This window comes from Lissotriton helveticus, chromosome 2_2, assembly GCF_964261635.1.
Source record: "Lissotriton helveticus chromosome 2_2, aLisHel1.1, whole genome shotgun sequence".
Lineage (NCBI taxonomy): Eukaryota > Metazoa > Chordata > Amphibia > Caudata > Salamandridae > Lissotriton > Lissotriton helveticus.
Window position 1 is genome coordinate 332,795,807 of NC_136060.1, and position 24,525 is coordinate 332,820,331.

The window sequence follows — 24,525 nt, forward strand, 5'->3', positions numbered from 1 at the left end:
AAAAAAATTTGTCTTAGGAAATTGCAGTTCATCTCGATATTCATGAATCATACCAGACAAGTTTATCAAGTATTATATATGCTGAGCTTCATCAGCATCAATAATTATCCTAATGCCAAATTCTCCTACAATATCAGCTAATGCCTGTAAGTAGAGGACAAAGAGAATCAGTGATATTGCTAAGCCTTGCAGGACACCACATGAAGAAGTAACTATTTTGGACTGAAAGGAAAGTATAATGAGAGAAAACGTCCTGTAGTGTAGATATGATTTAAACTAATCTACAGCTATTCTTGAAAACCCACCTCCTGAAGTTGCAGAATCAATTTTGAGTGATCAACCAAGTCAAATGTTGTTTAGAGATCAAGAAAGATGATAAAATATGGACTATAGTGATTTAGATCCATTCTTAGATGATTAACTACTGACACTAGGGCAACTTCAACTCACACATTTTCTCTAAATCCTATTTGATTCTCATCCAGAGATTTGCATTTTCTAAATGCCCCGTCCAGCGACTGAGCCAAATTTATTCCTCCCATCTTGGAGACTGCTGTCAATAGAGAGATTGGTCTAAAGCTAAAAACATCTGTGGGGTGAAGGTTAGTTTTTTTTCAAAAGTGGCTTCACTACCAAATGCTTCCAGCACTGCAGAACCAAACTGTTAGTAAGTGTAGAATTCAAGATGGTGTCACTTGCTGGAATAGTTACTAAAGATCACTATGGTGCAGATATCGTCAGGCAATGTCGATTTTTTTTTTTTGTGCCAGTAATAGTCTCTTTACGTCTACCTCAAATACAGTAGGGAAGGAATTTACTTAAGTTCTTAACATCTGGTAAAGAGCTTTGAAATCTAAAGCCACCACTCCCAAAATTCTTGCTTTCAACTCCGTCAGAGAGTTGTATAATCTTGAGGTTTGGGTATCATGAGGTTGGGTCTGGATGCATCTCGGAGCTATGTCTCTGGAAAGAAAACCAAGTCCCAATTATTATCTGAATGCAGAGGAAAAAGTACCTATTTGTTTTTCCTTAGCAAGCAAATATTTAATGGGCCTGGGCAGTAAACCCCACTCTGCATGCAGAGTTTGTGGAAAATGGGTACTCCTTGCTCTGCGGAGGGGAGCAGAGTTCCTTAATTCTGCCTGCCCGGGCATGAAGCAAAGTTTTTTCCATTCATGCGCTCAAAGTTTGTTTCGCCACTCGCTCACGAGTTCCACGATAATCTCAGACCCCAAGTGAGCTCATGCGAAACTTCACACTGGCTTGCACAACTTCCGCCCACCACGGTACCAATGTAGTGCTGATCGCAAACACAATGCTCAAGTAGCTTTTGCACTCCAAAAGCAGCTGAGAGGCTTTTCAAGATGATTTTCTTCTCCAACTGTCTGTTGAAGGTTTTTTTTGCACAACAAGCCTTTATTTATTTCTACTTTTTTTTATCTGGTAGGAAGTGTGCCAGAGACTCGACCTTTCTGTTCCTGTCCAGCAGGTTTATCCCAGAGCTTTGTCCCTCTTCTGGTCACTTTTAATTTGAATTTGGAACTGAAAGGACCAGTCTCCTTTTCTGCTGCATATCTACCATTGGATTTAAGAACTTTGTATTTGAGATTGCACAAATTAGTTCAAAAACAGTTGTATACAGGTGTTGTTTTGATTGATAGAGAGCATACACCAGTAATTATTAGTACTTTCATTTGATTTATCAAAATGATTGTGGTGGGTGGCCTGCATTTTTTCAGTAGTGGCCTAGTTGTATTTTTACATTTAACTTTTCTTCTTTTGTAAAGAAACAATGTTGCACAGTTCAATACATTTTCTCCATGTTTGTTAAATTTGCAATATTTATTTTTTTACTATGTAGCCTAGTCTGCCATGGGTCATCCAGTAGGCCAGGCAGACAAAAATGGTGTCTGTGGTATATATTGTTTTAAACATTATTTAAAGTTGGGAATGCATTGGATTGAATTAAAAAGGTGGGCTTCTTTTGTATTTCATGTTTTTTAGTGTACAAAAAATGTATATGTGGGGTAATATTTGATACATTGGAAGGATGTGTGTTATTGTAAAAATGTTATAGCTCAGTTAATTATTTTTTTTTATATCTTTTTATTATTATAACACAAGAGGAAATGGTACATTTCGGGTGTCATCAAACGGAATACAGCACAGCTGTGGACGGGCAAATAAAGTGACGAAGTAATATACAGTCATAAGCAGCAGAAAAATCAAGTGGATCGTGAACCATAAGCAAAACAATTGGATAGCAATGACCGCAGGCTCCCATCAATAGCACCCGTCCACCATGAGTACAGGATATACAGAGCAAACATGTGACACCCAGATACGTTTAGGCAAGAATCAGGAGAATACGAGTTATCTCTTGTGAAGAAAGGAAAGGGGGAGATAGAATGGTCATAGAAAATAACAAAGGAAAAATAAAAATAAAAAACACAACCCCCCACCCTACACCCTGCAGATGGCTACGACCTAACCCCATTAGCAGCGTGCCTGTCGCCCCCTAAACTACACCCCAAGGAAGGGAAAAAGTTGGAGGAGGAGAACATAACAAAGCAATACGAGCTCCCAGACTCCCGTCCACCCGCCAAAAGCAGAAAAGGGACCATCTCGCCCGATCCCCGGCCCCACGGAGGCAGCAAATCCCGTGTCAAGCACATCAGACAAATAAATATCAGACACTCAGATCCAGGTCCGGCCCCCACTCCCACAGATATGACCCAGCAAAAATAAAGAAACATCACATCAGAGTCCAATCAAGTTCCGCCCAAACCCTCACGCTCCATCACAAAGCTCCCGTCCAGTACAATTGAGTTGTTGCAATTTGCACTCGGACTCTATCCATCCGAAACCCCCGCCTAACAGAACCACAAAAAACAGTAGAGTGTCAAAGTCGGTTCGAAAGAGGGGAAAACAGGATAGGTGCATACCGAGTCTAAAAGTCCAAGCAGGACCACTGCCCACCAGCAATAAATCAGCAAAGCATTGTTGACTAACCACGAAGAGAGGCAAAGGGTGAATCCTACAGACGTTGGAGAAGTCACAATGGCTCACAAATATAGGCACATCCGTCTCGGTCGGGGTTAATATAGGGCTAGATTAACTTCTGAAAATGGAGGAGGAAAAAAAAGAAAAATATTTTACTGCCCCCAGCCGCCCACGCTTCCGAGCCCCGGCTCTCAAAATCGGTTTCGAAACGACAAGAGTTGCAATCAACAAGAGGCAAGTCCCACATAGTCACCAGGAAATCAAACTCCAACAATTCAGGGCACGATCTCAACCCTGTCCCGTACGATCCAAGACATAAGCAGATATCAACCGGTCAGCCGCCATGTTTGTCGACGTGGGCAACGAAGGTAACCAGGACAGATCGGTGGGCTGTCTCCCCAAGCCAGCCGCAAGCAACAGCAGTTCACGATAGCCAACGGAGATTGTCCGACAAAATGTCCAAAGCACCCGCACAAAGTTCAAAGACAATAAGGCTGACATCGGCCCCTGTGACCCCAGGGGGGCACCCCAGAAACGTTCTTCAGATCGCGAGGCCCTGCTTACATCAGTACTGTCTTCGTGGTGAACAAGTCCGTGGGAAGATGTAGATGGGAGCATGCCCAGTTGCGACCGAACCACATCGTCAACGAGCACACAGGGCATTACTAGCTGGGGCTCATCCCCTTCGTCGGCCCCGGCGGGAACAGCTCTTGTCGGGTAGAATGCAATGAATCCCGTGTCCAGCGCTGTGGTCAGCTTTACGAACTGCGTATCCAGAGAGACTCGGACATCAGCTATGGCCGCCATGATGTCCTGCATCGTAACCGCCATCTTGGGGATGGGGGGTCGTCAGACGTTCCAAGCGTTAGTTATCAGACTGCAGGTAAATACTCCCGGAGACCCAATGGACCACACAAAAGTCAGAGCAAGTAGCACAACAGAGTAACGTTGCTCCTCACACTGCCAAGGCCACCCTGCATATGTAAAGGACAACCCGTTCAGTGTCAGGTCCCGCCATGTAGCGCCAGCAATGGGGGCACCTCAGCATCTCAGAAACAATCTCACCTCCGACAGGATCTGCAGAGCCGGTCATGCGCCAGTGTGAGAATCAGCACAAATACCAGCCCATGTCGTTTGCCAAAGCGCCCTGCTCCGTACCACCGCTACGCGGTAGAGTCCCTCCTCATCAGCTGTAGATGCGGCAGCTCCAAAACATCCGTCCGACGGACCCGACCGTCAACTTCCGGTCCGGGTCCCCGATGTTGGTGCACTCGGTGGCGTGCAGGGTGGCAACTCCAGGTCCCGGCTTCGGTGATCAACAGGCCGCAAATCGGGACGGGCAAAACTCCGGCCATCGGCCGTCCCGAAGCTCCAAAGTCGGCCCCCGATGGGCAGCACAGCTTCCGACAGCGATCCCTTGTCCCGGGGAACAGAATATGTGACCGGATGATGGGCCGGCAGACGGAGCCCGGAGGAGCCGAGCGTTTACACGGCCATGTTGCTCGAGCACAAAGCTCCTCCCAGCTCAGTTAATTTTAATTGTTTGCATTGCTGAATTAATGGTAGTGTTTTCTTCAGTGTTATTATGCCCCCTTTTTCTGTCCAGTGTGTGTGTTTGTTTACTATAGGCCATCATTGATTTCTCTTTGTTCTCCATTCCATTTGGTTAGGGGCCATTTTGTGGAGTGTGTGTCCATAGCCCTGAATGTGTTGTCTATGTTCCCCATGCCTCCATATCATTCTTGTTTGACCATGTGACACTGGCTGGCAGCCATTTTGTGCATCAAGCAGTGTCCTTTTGTGATAGTTTTACATGTGTTCTTTGATCCCCATGCCTCCTTGTTCAGTGTTGTTGTTTGACCATGTGGGACTGGCTGTCATCCATTCTGTACGTCGAATCAGTGTGCTTTTGCCGTAGGCTTGCATGTGTTCTGTGTCCCCCATGCCTCCTTGCTCAGTGTTGTTGTTTGACCATGTGGCACTGGCTGGCAGCCATTTTGTGTGCCCAATCAGTGTGCTTTTACCATATACTTGCAGTAGTACTTTGTTCCCGATGCGTCCTTTCTAAGTGTTGTAATTTGACGATGTGGCTCTGGCTGGCAACCATTTTGTGCATCCAGCTAGTTTGCTTTTGTCATAGACTTGAATGTGTTCTTTATTTCCCATGCTCCTTGCTCAGTGTTATTGTATCACCATGTGGCAATGGCTGGTGGCCAATTTGTACTTCCAGCCAGTATGCTTTTTCCAAAGGCATGCATGTGTTCTTTGTTCCCAAGCCTCCTTGCTCAGTGTGGCTCTGGCTGTCAGCCATTTTGTGTGTCCAGCCAGTATGATTTTGCCATAGGCTTGCATGTGTTCTTTGTTCCCCATGCCTACTTGCTCAGTAATATTGTTTGACCATGTGGCACTAACTGGCAGCCATTTTGTGCATTCAGCCAGTGTGTGAAGAACCGGGTTTTTTTAAAACCCAGCGCTGCCAGGGACACACCCGATGTCTTCGGATTCACCTGTCTTGGCAAACAGAGACACGGAATACTTCTAGGTGGCGTCAGAGATCAAATTTATTAGCTGCAGCTAGTAACAGTAAACCAAGCAATACAACGCGGTGTACAACCCAGGAAACTGCTCAATTTTCGTAGAGCAAGACATCTTCTTTTATGCACAGTTTCAACCCATTACAAATGCACACCCATTGCGGCAAATTTTGACCAATCAAGTAAATTTTACATACATTATTACATTCCAAGGAGCTCACTTTACATCGTACCAACCCACAAGTTAATTATTAGGATTGTCCCAAATTCGATTACCAAAAGCCGGACAAACCCATAATTGAAAGCACTACCCATGTAATGAAAAGACATAAGGAAAAGAGCAATTCAGATGTAGAGTAGGATAAGATATGTGCAAGAAACTAAAAGTTAACGATATCCTCAACATTGATTGCCAATTTGAGACAACGATCAGCTAGAGAAACTGGCTTCGTGGAAGGGTCAGTTTCAGGTGACGGGGTCAGCATCTTGCAGTTCACTCGCAAGTCGAAAAGGGCATGTTAATATGTACGTGAACAACGAGGCCCATGCAACTTCGTTCGTTCGTTTACTTCCACGGCCTACGTGAGGGCAACACAAAATGGCGTCTCGAACAATGCCAAACAAAATGGAGTCCGGTCCCGAAAACCACGGAACCTCAGCCCCTCCTTTTGCCATTACGTAGGCAATAACCCAAACTCACGTCAATCTGAATCCAGGTCTATATCTATTCTCATGAGATCATCAAGGTGTTGCTGTAACATCATCTTATGCTCTATCACTTCTCTCGGAACGGGTCTCTTCACAAAGATCGTAGCACAAAGGCCACAAATGGCGGGACCACACTGGATGCATAAGCAACACGAGAAAATGATCACTAAAACCATACCAAAAAACATCAGAATCTTCCATACCCATTTGGGCAGCAGTTCCCAAAACCATCCTATCAACGACCAGTTCCCTTCGTCTATGTGTATAGATTCAGGATACTTATGCAACTTCAAGATGGCTTGGTACACTGTTGGGGCGTTATCTGGTATGAAAACACAGCAACTAGATCCGATCAATTTGCATACCCCACCTCTATCTGCAAGTATAATATCTAAAACAAAACGGTTCTGTAATGTCATAAGGCGATCCGCTTGAAGCTCAGCTGTAATATTGCTAAGGGCACCTGCAGTCTCATTTATAGTGGCCTCAACCACTCTCGTAAGCTGACGAATATTCCTACTATTAGCCATAGGACCCCAAAAGAGTAGGAAACCCTTAAAGAAGTCTCCAACTTCTTGTGCAACAGTATCTTTCGCATCAATAATACCTCTACCAAATCTTGTCCTATGGTAATCAAAAGCAGCTGTGTATGTAGGGGGAAGCCATATTGCTACATAACATGTGCCTGAAAAATAAGTTGGCAACCATGTATATATTCTCTGTCATAACAAACAAAATACGTGCCTTTGGCTGGCACGAACGGAGGAGATTTCTGGGACGTATAGACATAGGTGTGAACACACACACTCTTACCAAGCTGATCTCTCGGATTCTGACCATTACCTTGCAGACAAAAATGACCTCGATGGGGTACAATCCAAATCGGAGGAGACCTTTTCTGTCTCTCTTTCTCAGACAAGCTAATACTATATCTCGTCTTCTTCCAACCAACATATGCTCGTACCTCATCTTTGGGAATAGCATTATACGCATCGATATCTCTAATCATATCGACTATTCCAAGTATCAAAGCATTATTACTCACGTTATCCTTAACGGAACGCACTGGAGATGCTTCATTCGCATAGATAAACATTGCTTGGAGTGCCCATACTGACCCATTAGGCGAAAAAGGCAAAACCAAATACGGCATTCTCTTATCTGTTGTATGTGGCATAAGACCACAAACCCAACAATTCGTAGTATTTATGACTAGCTGATGCTGGTGCAACATCTGTATAAATGAATTGTTCACAAATTCTGATCTTCGTGTCTGTTCATGTTCAAGTAACGTATGAAACTCATGTGGAGAAACAGTAGGAAAAGAAAGAGTAGGTTGGGACGTAGATGCAAGCGTCTGTTGTGTGACATAGAAAATCCCACCCACACATACTAATGTAATGTTCAAAAGCATTAGAAAACACAGTATTAAAAAACATTTGCTACGAACCAATATACATATTCTCACTTTTAGAATCAACTTTCCTAACACTCTTATCAGACTCAAAAAACTCCATCCTCTAACGTGCTGCTCACGGTTATTATCTTCTTCACTTAAGTGTGCGCCAAGATCGTACTAACGACCCTGAACCACAGACCTTGTGTTAATACGCGGTTCACCCCTTAGGCTGTACCGCGACCCTGCAGCTGAGTCCGGATGGTGACTCAAAAAAGGAAAAATCTAAAAAGTTTCTTGATCTGACAAGGTTTAATTCACTATATATAAAAAAAATTCCAATCTCAATTTTATTTGTCCATATGTACAGTCTTTCGCGGTCTTAGATCGTAGCATTCTTTACCAGGCACAGTCCCATCTCGAAACAAAAGTTCTGGATTCGTTGTGTCGATTCTCAGGTGCTTCGGCACAGCAGCTTGAAGAACATCATCATCTGCACGTTCTAACTGAGTCCATATCAAATGAGCATCACTAAATGGTACGAATCTAGGGACTTTCTCACAGTCTAAATCAGCAATTCCCTCTCTTACCCACTGATCATATGGTAAAGACAGAGGAACTTTCTTACAATGGGTGGCATGCACCCAGTTCTTTTTGCCGGCTACTCTAACAGCAGTTCTAGTTGCCAACAACACCAAATAAGGACCAGTCCATCTCGGTTTCAAATTCTTGGTCTGTTGAAAGTTCTTTATCAAAATATAGTGTCCAGGTTGGATCGCGTGCCCTGGATCTGTAGTAGCTGTCGGCAAACTGTCATAGACCTGTTGGTGGAGAACACGCAATTTAGCAGTCAAGTCATGTAAATAATCCACCAACATAGGGTACTCAATATCACTATACTTTTTGGGGCGAGGCACATTCCACACATTTGCTGGACGACCAAACACGATTTCATACGGACTAAGTCCCACTCGAGAATGCACAGTCGTCCTTGTTGACAAAAGAGCCAACGGCAAGGCATCCGGCCATGTAAGACCAGTGCTCGCTTGAATCTTAGCTAATTTCAGCTTGAGCGTGCCATTATAGCACTCAACAAGTCCAGCTGACTGGGGGTGATTCGCAGCGTGAAACTTCTGATTGATGCCCAATCCAGAACACACGTTCTTCATGATTCGACCCACAAATTCACTCCCACTGTCCAACCATACAATTCTCGACAATCCAAATCTAGGGAAGTACTCTCTGAGCAAAACCTTGGCTGTAGACAAGGCAGTATTATCCTTTAGGGGGTAAGCCTCTATCCATCTAGAAAAGGCGCAAACAACCACAAGGACATACTTCAGATTGTTGCATCCCTCCATGTGAATGTAATCTAACTGTATCACCTCAAACAGATACGTCGGAGGAGCAAAATGACCAGCTGGAGTTGGAGTTCCCTTACCAGGATTATATTTCAGACAAATCGTACAATGCTTCACCACATTCTCAGCACATTTCGGAATTCCAGCATTCTGCCAAACTGGAGCCAACAACTTGCATATTCCCTTCGAACTTATGTGAGCCATTCCATGAGCCATAGTAACCACTGGGAGCACATACGCATCTGGCAACAACCATCGCTGGTGCTCCGACAACTCAACCTAACAACCTGTTGAATCCAACATACCCATACTCTCTCTCCACGTACTCACTTATTTCTCAGTCGCTTCAGCCTGAATCATCTTCACACTTTCTATTGTGTCTTCACACATTCCACCTGCCATGACCCATCTTGAGGGGCCTGCAACATACATACGACTCATCATATCTTTCGCCGTTTCCTTCGCAACTTCATCCGCAAACGCATTACCTCGACCAACATCATCCACAACTTTCTTATGCGCACTACACTTCACAATTGCAATCTGCTTTGGGAGAGTAAGCGATTCCAAAAGTTCATTCACTAACTGCCCATGCTGAATTTTAATGCCATGGGAAGTGAGGAACCCTCATTCTCTCCACAAACGCCCAAAACTATGGGCAACACCAAACGCATACTGGCTATCAGTATAAACATTCACTTGTTTTCCTTCTGACAATATACACGTTCTAGTCAGTGCAATCAACTCTGCTGCTTGCGCAGAATTCTGTGCTATGCGTGCTGTCTCAACAACTGTATGCAAAGTTGTAACCGCATACGCTGCAGTCATTTCACCATTCGGAAGCTTAAAGCACGAGCCATCAACCCATAGGGTACCATCAACATTCGTAAGAGGAGTATCTTTTAGATCTACTCTAGACTTCGTTTCTTCCTCTGTACGAAGAAAACAATCATGCTGTTCTTGAGCATCCGTTTCTGTAGAGATCCGCAACAACGTAGCTGGATTCAACACATTGCATCTCTTGATATGAACATGGCTAGCCAACAGTGTCAGCTCATAACCTGACAGACGTGCACTAGTAAGGTGCTGTGTTTTGGTCCTGTTTAATAACGTATCCACTGCATGTGGGACCATCACAATCAACGTATTATCCAATACCAAACCAGCTGACTGCTGAATAGAAACAGCAGCTGCCGCTGTAGCTCTCAGACAACTCGGCAACGCTTTAGCTACCGGATCTAACGTCGCTGAAAGATACGCACATGGACGTTGCTTGTCTCCAAAACACTGCGTCAACACTGACAACGCACAACCTTCTCTCTCATGGACATACAACGCGAAAGGCTTGCTATAGTCTGGAGTACCCAACACCGGAGCCGAACACAATGCATCACGTAATTCAGAAAAACTTTTCTGACATTCGTCAGACCAAGGAAGAGGATATGGAGTATCCTTAAGAGTCAATGCTAACAGAGGTTTCGCAAGAAGAGAAAAATTTGGGATCCACTGTCTACAATACGAAGTAATACCCCAAAAAGCACGTACTTCTCTCTGTGTAGCTGGCACACTCATTTGCGCAATCGCTTGAATTCGTTCTGGGGTCAATCTCCGTCCCTCCTTCGACAAGAGATGACCTAAGTAGGTCACTTCTTGGCGGCAATATTGTAGCTTCGAAGGTGACACTTTATGATGAAGGTCAGACAAGTACCGTAACAAAGAAAGAGTAGCCTCTTTACAAATTTCTTCATCATCAGCAGCAACCAAAAGAGCGTCAACATACTGAATAAGAGTCGCACCAGAAGGCAACACAATACCATCAAGCAGAGTTTTCAACGCCTGACTATAAATTGAGGGACTTTCACAATAACCTTGGGGAGCTCTCTTAAACCAGAAACTTCGTCCTCCTAAAGAGAATCCAAAAATATCTCTACTCTCCTCTGCAATCGGAATTGTGAAGAAAGCATTCTTCAGGTCAATGACAGAAAACCAGTCTGCCGAAGCAGGAATCAACGTCAACAAAGCAGTGATATCAGGAACAACAGGAAACTGTGGCACGACAATCTTGTTAACCTCTCGAAGGTCGATCACAAACCGATACACAGGTGGCTTAGAAACATCAGTACGCTTGAGGACAGGCAAAACAGGACTATTTCACACATTTCCTCTTGTTTCTTCAACTACGCCCTTCTCAACCAGATCATAAACAATCGCTAAAAGAGCTCGCTCGCCATCGCTCGAGATCTTATATTGTGGGATACGAGGCAGCCTAGCATTCGATTTGAGGGTAACAACATACGGAGGAATTTGCAAAAGGCCAACATCATTTGGACCCGTAGCCCAAAGCGTATCAGGAAGCGAACGCAATTCCAGTGGAAGGCAATCTTTAGACAAATACATTGGAAAAATCACTCTCTTACCTAAAGTAAGATGTACTCCCGAAGGAGAACAATGTAGTGTCGCATACACTCTTTTCAACAAGTCCAAACCCAACAGATTCTCACCACAACCAGTCGTTAGAATAAGTGGAGCTTCCAATTCACAAGGGCCAATGGAAAGGGACAAAGGACTAGAAACCGGATTACGAACTGGGGCGCCTGAAAATCCTACTGAAACATTGGTCAAGCCAGACAAAGGTGCGCCAGGAATTTTAGAGTGCATAATAGAACTCTTCATCGCACCTGTATCCAAAAGAAAAGGTTCTACCACACCTGATGTAATCACTTCGACATAAGGTCCACTCTGATCTACTGGAACTGACACTACTCCCTCGCTTTGTCCATGGCTGTCCTAGTTATCATTATAACCAACACTCTCACCTTCAACACAGTAATCCTCAACATAGTACTGGGCAGACTGACCACTCGGAACATTCTGTCTGTCAAAATAATTCGCAGAATTCTGAAGGGAAGAGGAACGCTCATTTTGAGGAAACACACCACGTCCCCTACCCCTAGGAGCTTGCTGGAAACCACCACGACCTCTCTGACCAGACGCACCATTCGCACGCTGTAACAAAGCCGGACATCTATTCTTGAAACGACCTTCCTCTCTGCAATAAGCACACTGAATAGGACCAGGAAAGAATCGCGGAGCATAGGGCTCAGGTTTCTGTAACAATCTCTGAAATTGTGGAGGTTGCTGAAACTGAGGCTGATTCGTACGAGGCAGATAAGCTTGCTGCAAAAGAACTTTCGTCTTTAAATCTTTAGTTTTCTTCTCCGCTTTATCCTTCTCATCTTTATCCCTATTCTCGTAATATTGTGCAGTAGCCAATATCTGGGCCGACGAAGAAACAGCCCATGAACTCTCAGAGTCCTTCAACTTATTCGATAGTTCGGGAAGCAAATTAAAGACAAATTTGTCCACAAATAATCTTTGCCCACCTTCCGTACTCATATCCTGACCACTATGATCGATAAATGTCTCTTCAAACCTAGTGAAGAAATCAGATACACTCTCGTCTTTCTTCTGCTTACATGCTGCTAACTTATCCCAATTCACTCCTAACGCGGGCATCATCGTTTTCATTAAATTAATAATTCTACCTGGTAATTCTGTAACCAAAGGTTCAGGTTTAGCACCTCCTTCCTGTCGACCATCCGCAGCAACAATATTCGCCCACGTATCTCCTAACTCTTGCGCATGATTCTCATGACGAATCTTCGCCCACAAAGGTTGAGGGACTACATTACCCATCAACATATCGATGTCGGCTAAATTCATAATACACGCATCTACTGTCTGAGACAATTCTTTGTAATAACCAGCAGGATTCTTACGAGGATCAGGTAAGGTCTGCTTAAGAGCCAAGACATCTGCTCTCTTCCAAGGGACATGTACCCGTACTCGCTGAAAATGAGCCGGAGCGGCAACAATATTACGACCGGCATCAGCTTGAACTGCTTCCTTCCATACAGGAGGAACTTCTCTCATAGGATACTGTCTCGCTTTTCTCCTAACAGAGGAATCAGGTTCATACAATGTCTGAGGCGGAAGTCTAGATCTGAAAGCAAGTATCTTCTCTACGGCATCTGTAACATCAGATTCCACTATCATCCCTTTAGCAAAGTCTGACTGAACATCGAGCACATCCTGCGGAATCGGACCCAACTCATTATCTTCCCATTCCTGACGCCGAAAAGTACACATCACATCAAAAACATACCTTTGCTTAGGCAGTTCCCACTGAAAGAAAACATCCATAACCGCTGGCAAATCATACCTCGAAGCATTTATAATCCATCTACGAGCCAACAAATCCAACACTGTCCGTTCCTCGGAACTAGGAAGCTGACTACGACTCTGCTTACGTTCCGAAACAGGGGTCATATTCAGTGACCCAAACAATGGAGACAACAAATTAACAACAGTTTCAGTCATTCGTTTTCGAGCAGAAGGAGAAGAAGTAGACATAAGAACAGGAGAATAAGTATTTTGAGGCAAAAGAGGTGTAGGAACAAGAACAGTAGAAGTCGAAGATTCAGAAGTAGAAGGCAAAGAAGTTTGAGGCAAAGCTTGTAGCAAGGCTGGCGACCCTAGAGTGGGTTGCACAGTAGAAGGGAGAACCATCTGGGGAACAACGGGTGGCTGAACAACAGCAGGAGGTTGAACAACAAAGGGTGGAACAACCGGGGGTAATGGAGGCGCAGTAGCACCCTGCACATAAGGAGGTGGCAATCTCAGTAAATGAGAGATCAAAGGATCTTTTTCAAGGTCTTCAATCACTTTCGGAGGAGAAGACGGCAAGGCCGGATAACATTTATCTATGGCCATGCAACGCTGTCTATCTGAGACTTCACTCGCACGCTCTTCCCCATCTTCCTTAAACTGCCTAGCAGCTTGTAGTACTGACATATTCTTATCTTTCTTATCTCTTTTCGCTTGCTTAATTTCTCGCTGTTTGGCTTCCTTTCGCCAGAGACGGAAAGAGTCAAACATTACCGGCCAGGCTTTCTTCTTAAATAGCGCAACTTCCAGATTATCTAAAATATTTAATTCGAAACTACCATGTTGGGGCCATCATAAGACACCATCTTTCCTAGTATAGCGGACCCACACTTCATTATAAGTAATAGGACCCACTCCGTGTTTTGAATAGAGCTCATAAGTTGGAGTTCCAACTGGAGGTATCGGACACAAATCCTCTAGTCGGGAATCCCTGTTGCAACCACAACTAAACCATTTTCAAATCTTGCTAAGACCAGGCATCTTATAGCTCACTAATCTAGCTTCCAACTTCAAGGGGTTATCGACTATCGATACACTCGCAAATATACGAGCCCCTCGGCTTCGATTGCTGCAGTAACCGAATCAAACCAATACCAAGAACCAAACAAATTCGTGGGAGTGACCCTCTTACACTTAACCAAAATATCTGTCACGCCACCAGAAGACCGTCTATCGTCTCGCTCTACAAAGGATCAATCAAGGGTCCAAGACAGGGCGACAGTCAGGGCAGCAGTCCTCCGTAGCCGTCGGAAAGTGGGAAGCCTCGCAGCAAAAACCTTCGTTCCACGTCGACATACAGGGGTCGATGAAGTGGCGGCCTTCCTCCAGAATTTTCTCACGTGGCTCCTCACGATCCTCGGCTTGGACCGGTACCGTTTGATGTCGCCCCCCGTTGGGCGCCAACCGAAGAACCGGGTTTTCTTAAAACCCAGCGGTGCCAGGGACACACCCGATGTCTTCAGATTCACCTGTCTTGGCAAACAGAGACACGGAATACTTCTAGGTGGCGTCAGAGATCAAATTTATTAGCTGCAGCTAGTAACAGTAAACCAAGCAATACAACATGGTGTACAACCCAGGAAACTGCTAAATTTTCGTAGAGCAAGACATCTTCTTTTATGCACAGTTTCAACCCATTACAAATGCACACCCATTGCGGCAAATTCTGACCAATCAAGTACATTTTACATACATTATTACATTCCAAGGAGCTCACTTTACATCGTACCAACCCACAAGTTAATTATTAGGATTGTCCCGAATTCGATTACCAAAATCCGGACAAACCCATAATTGAAAGCACTACCCATGTAATGAAAAGACATAAGGAAAAGAGCAATTCAGATGTAGAGTAGGATAAGATATGTGCTAGAAACTAAAAGTTAACGATATCCTGAACATTGATTGCCAATTTGAGACAACGATCAGCTAGAGAAACTGGCTTCGTGGAAGGGTCAGTTTCAGGTGACGGAGTCAGCATCTTGCAGTTCACTCGCAAGTCAAAAAGGGCATGTTAATATGTACGTGAACAACGAGGCCCATGCAACTTCATTCGTTCGTTTACTTCCACGGCCTACGAGAGGGCAACACAAAATGGCGTCTCGAACAACGCAAAACAAAATGGAGTACGGTCCCGAAAACCACGGTACCTCATGTGCCTTTACCATAGGCTTGCATGGATGGATGTGAGATATCAGTTTAATAATATACTTGAGGATCATTGTAGTATGTATATTAAGAATAGGATTTTGATGAACAGTTCTTATATAATATTCCATGTATTTTTTTATTTTGCACCTCCTATATGTTTCTTCTCATCCTCCCATATAAACATTAGGAATTTTTTTGTAAATTATAATTTTTGTTTTATCTTTTTAATTTTCATGTTTGTATTCATATGTTTTTTTTACTTATTTGGATTTTACATTTTGCTATTTACATTTTTTACTTTTAAAATATTTTTTTTTTTTTACATTTTGCCTTGGTTGATCCATCCAGCCACCATAGGCGCAACAGGATCCGTTTTTCCAGGTATATAGTTCAATTTCCTCCTGGACACTCTGGCTGTGGTGCACTCATTAATTTGTGTTATGATGATTATTCAGTTCCTCCCTGGACCACATTGCCTGCCATAGGCACACACTAATGTCAATTTTTTAAATGATTACTACTCCATTTACTCATGCAGTTCCCTGAGTGCCACCGGTTACTCCTTTGGAAAATATGGATATAAAGGAAAGAGCTCCATTATTCTGTATATTGTGTTTTATTCTTATGGGGAATTACATTTTATGGTGGTTTGACGTTAAAGTGGTTATTACCTAAGTAACCAACCACACTAATATTGCCTTTGTCTGTACTAATTTAAACAAAAACAATGCCATGATTCACTAAATGTTTTCTGCTTGCGTTTGCTTTTAGGTGCACAAGAGAAGAGACATCACCTGAAGTACTGCCAAACAGAAGGCCTGTGCAGTGACGTCACATGCCAGTCCTCCAATCTCTTCTGCTTGTGCAGTTTAGTACAATTGCCAACTGAGAGTTTTAAAATGGCCCCAAAGAAAGATACTTCCATGAAAGTAGTCATTGAGAAGAAGCAGCTTCTCACCAGGGGTGTGTCACCCCAAACCTTTTTTAGACCACATTGTGTGCCTGCCATACCAACATGTGGGGAGCAAGCTGAGAGCAGCTCTCCCGCATCAACAGCAGCACCCCAACCTATGCCCAAGACCATGTCTGTCAGTGAGGCGGCCACTGCAATCATGGTGACACTGACGAGCTGTGACACTGAATTTGATTTGTCCCTTTCGCAAAATAGTACCCAATAATTTTAGGAAACAGAGCAAAGTAGGCAGCAGCCGCAGCCAGCAATATTACATCTTCCTGATGTTGGACCAGAACTAGAGGTTGAGCTTCGTTTTGAGCAAGAACACCCTCTTTTAGAATCACTGGCTCCCAGTTCTACTGCAAGGAAAGGGTACTACGCCACCATTTTCTCCAAGCACTTCTTCTGGTGATGATGATAGGGACATGGAGTGGACCCTGACAGAGTCTAGGAGACACAAGTAGAGGCAAAGGAAAAGAAAAGTTCATGAAAGCCTTAGAATTATGGAAGGGGATGAAGAGGAGGATGGCAAGCCAGTCATTGTGGAAGATGACACAGAGAAGTCTGACATTGCTATTCAACCTGCTCAAAGGGTTGTGGCAAAGTAGCACTGCCTGCTCCCCTATTTGCAAAGCCCAAAAGAGACCTGCACTAGAAACCACTACCTCAGTAGAAGTATGCACTGCAGAGTGGCAATCAACAACACCCCCACCTACCTCCAGTTCTTCTTCAGGCTTGGCAGTTGCACAGTAAAAATAAGTACTCGTCCCCAGTTTGGGACTTTTTTAAGGTTAGCAAAGAGAGGGAGCACATTGCACTATGCACCATTTGCCACATGGATTTTCGACGAGGTAAACCTAGTACACATTATGGTACGGGAGGCCAAACAACCCATGTGAAGAAACACCGTGCAATCCGGTGGGAGTAGCACCGTAAAAATTTTTCGGAAGAACGTTGTGGTGATGAAGGTGAGGTGAGCCAGGGAAAATCAGCTACAAGTCCAATCACGGTGGGAGGTGATGAAGATGAGGAAGAAGAGGGTGACATCCTCACGCAAGGCAGCCCTGCCCACAGCAGTACGCTAGCAGAATCACGCACATGAGCAACTTCAAACTGACACAAGACTCAGAGTCAGCTGGAGACACTACGGCATACAGTGACTGACCACCTACAACGCACACTGAGTCTACCACCCACTTCTCAAAAGTTGCCTACGTCAGTGACCTTAGAAAAGAACAAAAACTACGGGCGACTATTACAGGCATGGTCAAGCAGGAAGGGCCCTGTGACCATAACCACCCAATGGCATGTTTGTACAATGTGAAGCTGAACAAAATGATAGTGCTGGACCTCCTCCCTTTATCGTTTGTGGAAGGAGTGGGATTCTTAGAATTTGTGACAGCCATCTGCCTGAAATGGAAGGTTCGAAGTCAGTCCTATTTTGCCAGAGTTGCTATTCCAGTGCTGCATCACGATTGGACAACCTTTGCAGCAACTTGTTGTTCACACTATCCACCTGACAACAGACTGTGGACCAGTTGTCCGATGACTGATTACATGTGCATGACTGTATACTGGATCTCCTTTCTAGAGGTAAAGCAAAATATATTTACAGGTCTTGGTAAGAGCATTCTGGGGCATGCAACAGTGGCCATGTTCACCATGGAGAAATTGCATACAGCTGTGAACATCTTGGACAAATTTAACAGCAAGGTTTATGAATGGGAGTGACTTCGACATCTCAGAATTGGATTTGTTGCCACAGATAATGGCACTAACAAAGTCAAGGCCATGCCACAAGGTGGCTATTTCAGGGTCCTTTGTTTGTCCATCGTTATAAAAAAGAAGATATGGTCAGCAATATACTAACCACCTGCAGAAGGATCTGCACTCATTTCAGCCATTCTTGTTAAGCTCAGAAGCAGTTGTGGATTATTCAGCTTTCAAATAGAGCACCAGTTAAAGCTCTGATAAAGGACGTGCCATGACATTGGAGCTTGACTTATTATATGTGGCAACTACTCTTTGAGCAGTACAAACCGATCTCTGATTATGTCATTCAAAAGGGAGGTGATGCAGTTGGGAAAACTAAGACCATGGATGCGGACAAATGTGTTTTAGTCAAATGCATGACACAGATGCTTCTCCCTTTTGAGGTTTTTACATTGGAAGTTAGCAAGGAGGAAAGTACGATGGGCCAAGCTATCCCGTTGTTGCATCTGCTACAGGACCAGCTAAAGAAGGTGTCTGGAAAATTTGCCCCAGCTTCTTTGAACGAAAACACAGTGGCGCATGTCTTGGTTAAGAGCTTAATCCTTCATTTGGCTTGTAACACAAGGCTGCAACATGACATCATCTTGTCCAAAGAGTACAAACTTGCCACACTACTTGATCCACGGTACAAAACAATTCTGTCCACTTTCATTCCGTTTTCTGAAAGGGATGTTTCAAAATACAAGAGGTGGATTGTTGAGCAAGCCGGAACCTGGAAGAAGAACGGCTGGAACTTAGTGATCATCCGCATAAGTTCTGGGGTGCCACCTACAACTTCCTGAGAGGGAAGTCTTGTCTCACAGCAGGCAACAACACCATCAACCAGAACACCTGCAACAACAGCAACAGAAGGACTGGACCCAACCTCTGTATTGTATTGGTTTCAATTGGCAGGGATTAAGCTCCATGCAGAGGCGATGGCAAAAGAGTTTGAGCAAGTGGCAACACCAATGACAATCCAGAGGATGTTCTAGGAGTATCTGGATGATCCAGAAGAGTTCTATGTGGATCAAAACCCGTCGATATATTATTATTGGAAGGTGCGCCAATGGCCAGAGCTCAGCAGGCTGGCAAAAAAGTCCTGTTGCCAGTGTGTCTGCGGTTGTTACAGTGAGAAGGACCAGCAACTCACTCAAAATGTGGACAGATTGACTATGATCAAAATCAATCAACATTTCATACCACATTATTTTACCATTTCAGAAACAGCAGAGGAGGAGGATTGGTCAGAATCAAGTGTGTTAGCAAATTCTGGGTAAACCACCAGAGTTTGAGGACAAACTCTACTTACCAAACTGAGGATGCCAGTGCCACCATAGAACTTTTTTATTATTTCTTGTTGAACTTCTTTCTTTGGAAAAAAAGTAGCTAGTGGAACATTATGTTTGTGTCAGATTTATGCTGTCCCACCACTTTTTTGTTACATCTATTGCCAGATTGCAGTTGTATTGTATTGCATTGTATTGTAATTGCATTTATATAGCACTTACTACCCCTGACGAGGATTCAAAGCACTTTTTTGGTGACTAGCATGCTACTCAGGAACCACAAAAGGATTAGTGTTGAATTAGTATAGTCAAATATAAAAGTAATTTGAGTGGTGGGTATTAGTCAGTTGTTTGGATTGAGAAGGATAGCAGATGGATTAAAGAGGGGAAAAAAGTTTGCATTTATATAGCGCTTGTTACCCCCGATGGGGTGTTTAAGGGCTTCTTTGGCGAGTTGCACGCTACTATGGAACCCATAAAGGATTAGTGTTGAATTAGTATAGTGAAGTATGAAAGTAATCTGAGTGGTGGATATGTTAGTCAGTTATTTGGATTAAGAAGGGTAGCAGAGGGATAGGAGAGGGGAAAGGGTTTGCATTTATATAGCCCTTTTTACCCCTGATGGGGGTTGAAGTACTTTTTTGGGGAGTAGCACGATACTCCGGAGCCCATAAAAGATTAGTGTTGAACTAGTACCAGTGTGCAGTGAAGAAGTCTCCACATTTCCTTCATGGCTTTGGAGACAGTGCCTGCCTCTGTTTCATGCCTATCCTTTTTTGCATCACTTATTATGGCTGCCCCAGAAGATTGTTGATTTACAAGAGTGCCAATACCAATTTCCAATGTGTTGCCTGTACCTACCACCGTGCTTGGATTGAAACAGGTAACTATTGTACCAAGATATTATTGATTGCGAGTGATGATTGAGCATTTATCTGGTGGCAGACAGTGAGTGATGGTTTTGAACTGTAATTTGGGAACTTGCTTGAGATTATTTGCAATCTTTTGGGCCTAAATGATGGGGGATCATTTTATCCTGGAGGTGATTAGCCCTTTCACACTTAGCCAGATTTACTTGCAGGGTCCACTCCTTTTTTCTGGTTCTTCAGAGACCTCCAAAGAGGGCCCGATTCTACTGCCAGCCACTCTCCTATTGAGAAGCCCTCCTGGCTGACTCCTTTTCCCAGCAAGACGTACTTCTGGCCCAGCATTGACTTATACCCTTGGCAGGCCCACAAGCCTAACTATCCACCACGGAGGCAGATGCAGAGATCTCCAGCTTTTCATACTTGGTGGAGAGTGGGGTGGCTGCTGCTTCCCCCCCTTCTCTCTAATTATGCCTCGCAGTGAACAGGCCTGCATATGCTCCGACTCCACCGTGAAAACCACAATGGCTTTGACTCACCTCTTGCCCTGCACTGGCTACTGGTCTGCCTGCCCGTGCCTCTGATAGCACTGCTTGCCACATTCTGAGCCTGAGCCTCTTGGTGGGCTCTGGCCATCACTTAGGCACCTTGCACAGTAGCACAGAGTTGAACTACTGCTTGCTCCCCATACTGGATTTACCCTTGCTTCTCACTTAGTACTTTCACCTGGTTCCCTGCCTGTCTAGGTGAGAAATCTGCCTGGCTCTTTCCTTGCAGCACTAGGGGACCAATTGCCCTTCTGGGAGCAGACCCAGAAAACTATATGCACCTCCATTACCTGGCCTACTGCCTTATGGAGTCCAGGGGTTGGCATGGAGCCTCCTCCTCAAGCCCTGCTCCAGCCCGTGGGGTAGACAGCTCTCCTGGGTTACTGGCGAGGACATCGTTATCAACGGTGTGTTGCTGCCTAGACACCCTCCCTCGAACTCAGCCATATAGTGGATCCCTATCATGTCTGTGGCCAGGTCAAAAAAGGTTCGCCCTCTTAGAGACATGCTAACAAAACCAGTAAGGCAAGCAGAAGGGAATGATGGGTGGAGCACTGAAACATTTCAGACACTCACCCCCAGTCACACATCTGGGTTGAATCCATCATCGTTCTTTAGCTCTTTTTGCCACCCTAGTTCAGACCCAGTCAAATGCAAATCAGTCTTGACCCTGTTCCTCATGAGAACAGTCCATCCAGCCCGAACTGCCAAGCCAGGTCTTCCCTGAACCTGAAACAAGCATCCTGAGACCGATTTCAGGACAACACCCCTTATCAGCCAGGCTAGTTTGAAACCAGTGGCAAAGTGAGCAAGGGACCAATGTCTGGGCATACCCTGCCAACTTAGGGCAAACAAAGCAAACACAAGGAGATGATGGACGATGTAGCCCTGAAACTTTTCAGACACTCACCCCCAGTCACAGATCTGGGTTGAATCCATCATCATTCTTAACAAAACCAGCAAATCCACCACCCACGCTTGATTCAGACCACCTTTCTGAACCAGAAGACCTGGAGAGGCTGGTGATATGGTCCTTTTTGGAGGCACTCTTTGCATCTCTCTGCAATGACTTGCAGGAGGTGAAGAAGGGCCTCTCTGCCACGGATCTGCGAGAGGTTCTTTGCGACCTGAAGGAAGTTGGTGACAGCGTGTCTGCTATGGAAGACTGCGAAACTGGATGTGATGAAGAGGCTGGATAGCTATAACAAGAAGTTCTCTCCCTGAAGTAACAGCATGTCGATTTACAAGCACACGCTGAGGAGTTCGATAACTGCTCTCAGCAGAATAATGTGGGTATCAGAGGAGTCCTGACACAAGCAGAGTGATCTGATTTCAGAGAATATGTGGGGGCCCTTTTTTGACATATCTTGGGAATCTCAGAGGACACAGCCTAAAATTTGATCATGTTCATCGCGTGGGTCCACAGAAACTGGAGAACACCCCCAACGGACATTTTGGCCTATGTCCTTTGCTTCCAAGTGAAAGAGAGTATTTGTTGCACGGCATGGGAGAACCCCCTGATTCAATTCTGGGGTCACACACATCTGTTATATCAGGACTTGTCAGCAATAACTCTTCAGAAACCTTCATATCAATGATTCTGGGAAGGTACCCATGGCGTCAGTCTGGGAGCCTCTGATACTTGTGATGAGGGGGGAACTTAGAGACGTTGATTGCGGAACTAGAGGCAATACACAAACATACAGGTGCACTCAGAATTTGGGGGGAGCTAGAAAAAACAAGGATTCTCCTTAAATGACTTGATCTCGATAGGGCAAAATATACCCTGCTATGAATGGAACATAAATTCTACCTCAGTAGTAATTGCTGTGGGTGTATGCTAGCCCACTGCCTCCGGAGTAAAGTTTACTCCGGCTCCGTGAAGATGATACGTACTGACCGCTCTACTGAGATATACTCCAATGCAGAGATTGCTTCAGCTTTCAAGGGCTTTTACTGTTTCCTGTATTCCTCTTCTGATGGTACTAAGGGAGATCCCTCTGAGTACCTTAATGGTGTGTCTTTGACTCCGCTACCTCCGGCAGAGTCAGCCTTGCTCGACCAACCCATATGCTTAAAGGAGGTGATATTGACAATTGCTCACCTAAAGAGCCCAAACTCAGCGGGCTCTGAGGGCTTCACCGCCCAATTTTATAAAACCTTCTGCTATGAGGTTGCACCCCTCCTGACACGGTTGTACACTGCCTTCGCTGACTTTGTCTCCCTGACTGATGCTATGTTGGAGGAGTCTATTTTTGTCACTCCCAAGCCGGGCAAGGATCTCACCTTTTACCGATCATACAGACCCATCTCCATTCTTAAAGTACACACCAAATTTTTACCTGTATTCTGGCACACCGCCTGAACTGAATCATGCCAGGTCGAGTGGAACTGGATCAAGCAGGATTCATTTCAATATGGCACAGCAGTGAAAATACCAAACGCCTAATACACCTTTAGTTTAAAGTTTCCCAGTCACAGAAAGAAACCCTCCTTCTTTGCATTGATGCTAACAAGGCGTTTGATCATGTCCACTGGCCCTACCTTTTTGTGACTCCCCAAAGTTTGGCATTGGCAACACATTTATTAGATGGGTCAGAGCATATACTGAGCCCCTGCGCTTCAGTCCAGGTCAACGGTGTGTCATCTTCCACATTCCCTATATGCTGGCACTATGGGGGTACGTCTGAGGCTGAGGGGGAGTTTGTTACATACCTTGGAAACGAGATGCTCTTCCCCCCGTTCTGGCTCTAGATGTGAGGGATTTCAGCTGGGGCGAGGCCAGCAGAGCGGCATTTTCTCTTGGGGGCATGGAAGGAGATTCTTTCATTGAGGTATTGGGGTCCGGTGTTGTGGAGGGATTCGTAGGCATAAGTGAGCTCTCTTTTCGACGGGGAGCTAGTGGAGGTCTCATAGATGCTGGGTGATGTGTCTTGTCGTGGGATGCTGAGGACGAGTCTGGCTGCGGTGTTTTGGATGGTCTGGTGTTTGTGGAGTACACCTTTGTTGATTCCAGCAGAGAGGGCCTTCCAGTAGTCCAGTCTGCTGGTTATGAGTGCGTGGGTGACAGTCTTCCTGGATTCGGGGGGATCCACGTGAAGGTCTTGCAGAGTATGCAGAGGGTGTTGAAACATGAGGAAGATGCTGTGTTGACCTGTCGGTTCATGGTGAGGACGGAGTCGAGTATGATGCAGAGGTTGTGGCCCTGGTCTGTGGGTGTGGGAGGGTTGCCGAGGGCAGGGATCCACTGTCCTTTTACCTTCCTCTGAACCCACCAATACTGCAGGAGCGATGATAATCCCACTCCTCCACTACAAAACCCGCCGCCACCACTATCTGATAACACACAGTGGCAACTGGCGAATGTCACAGAAGAGGGTGGGGAAACACGATGGAATGCTTGGAGATGACACAGGACCTCACTCATGGACTGTGGACCCTCAAGGATCTACAACAGACAAGAAACAAAGAAAGAAAGAAATGCGATTTTATACATTCATTTCCATGCGTGCTTGGGTGGACAAAATTCAGTAAAAACACAGGCGATAAAATGCCTTACCCTTCTTAAAGGGTCAAAACGCTATGGGATCTTGTCACTGTCTTTACACAGCATATGCCAGTCACCTTCTATCTTTTCACAATGTCCAAACATCCATTATGTTCTTCATACCATTAGGGGAAAAAAGCCTTCAGACTGAGGCAAAAAAAAACTCTTTATAAAGTGGAAAAAAGGGA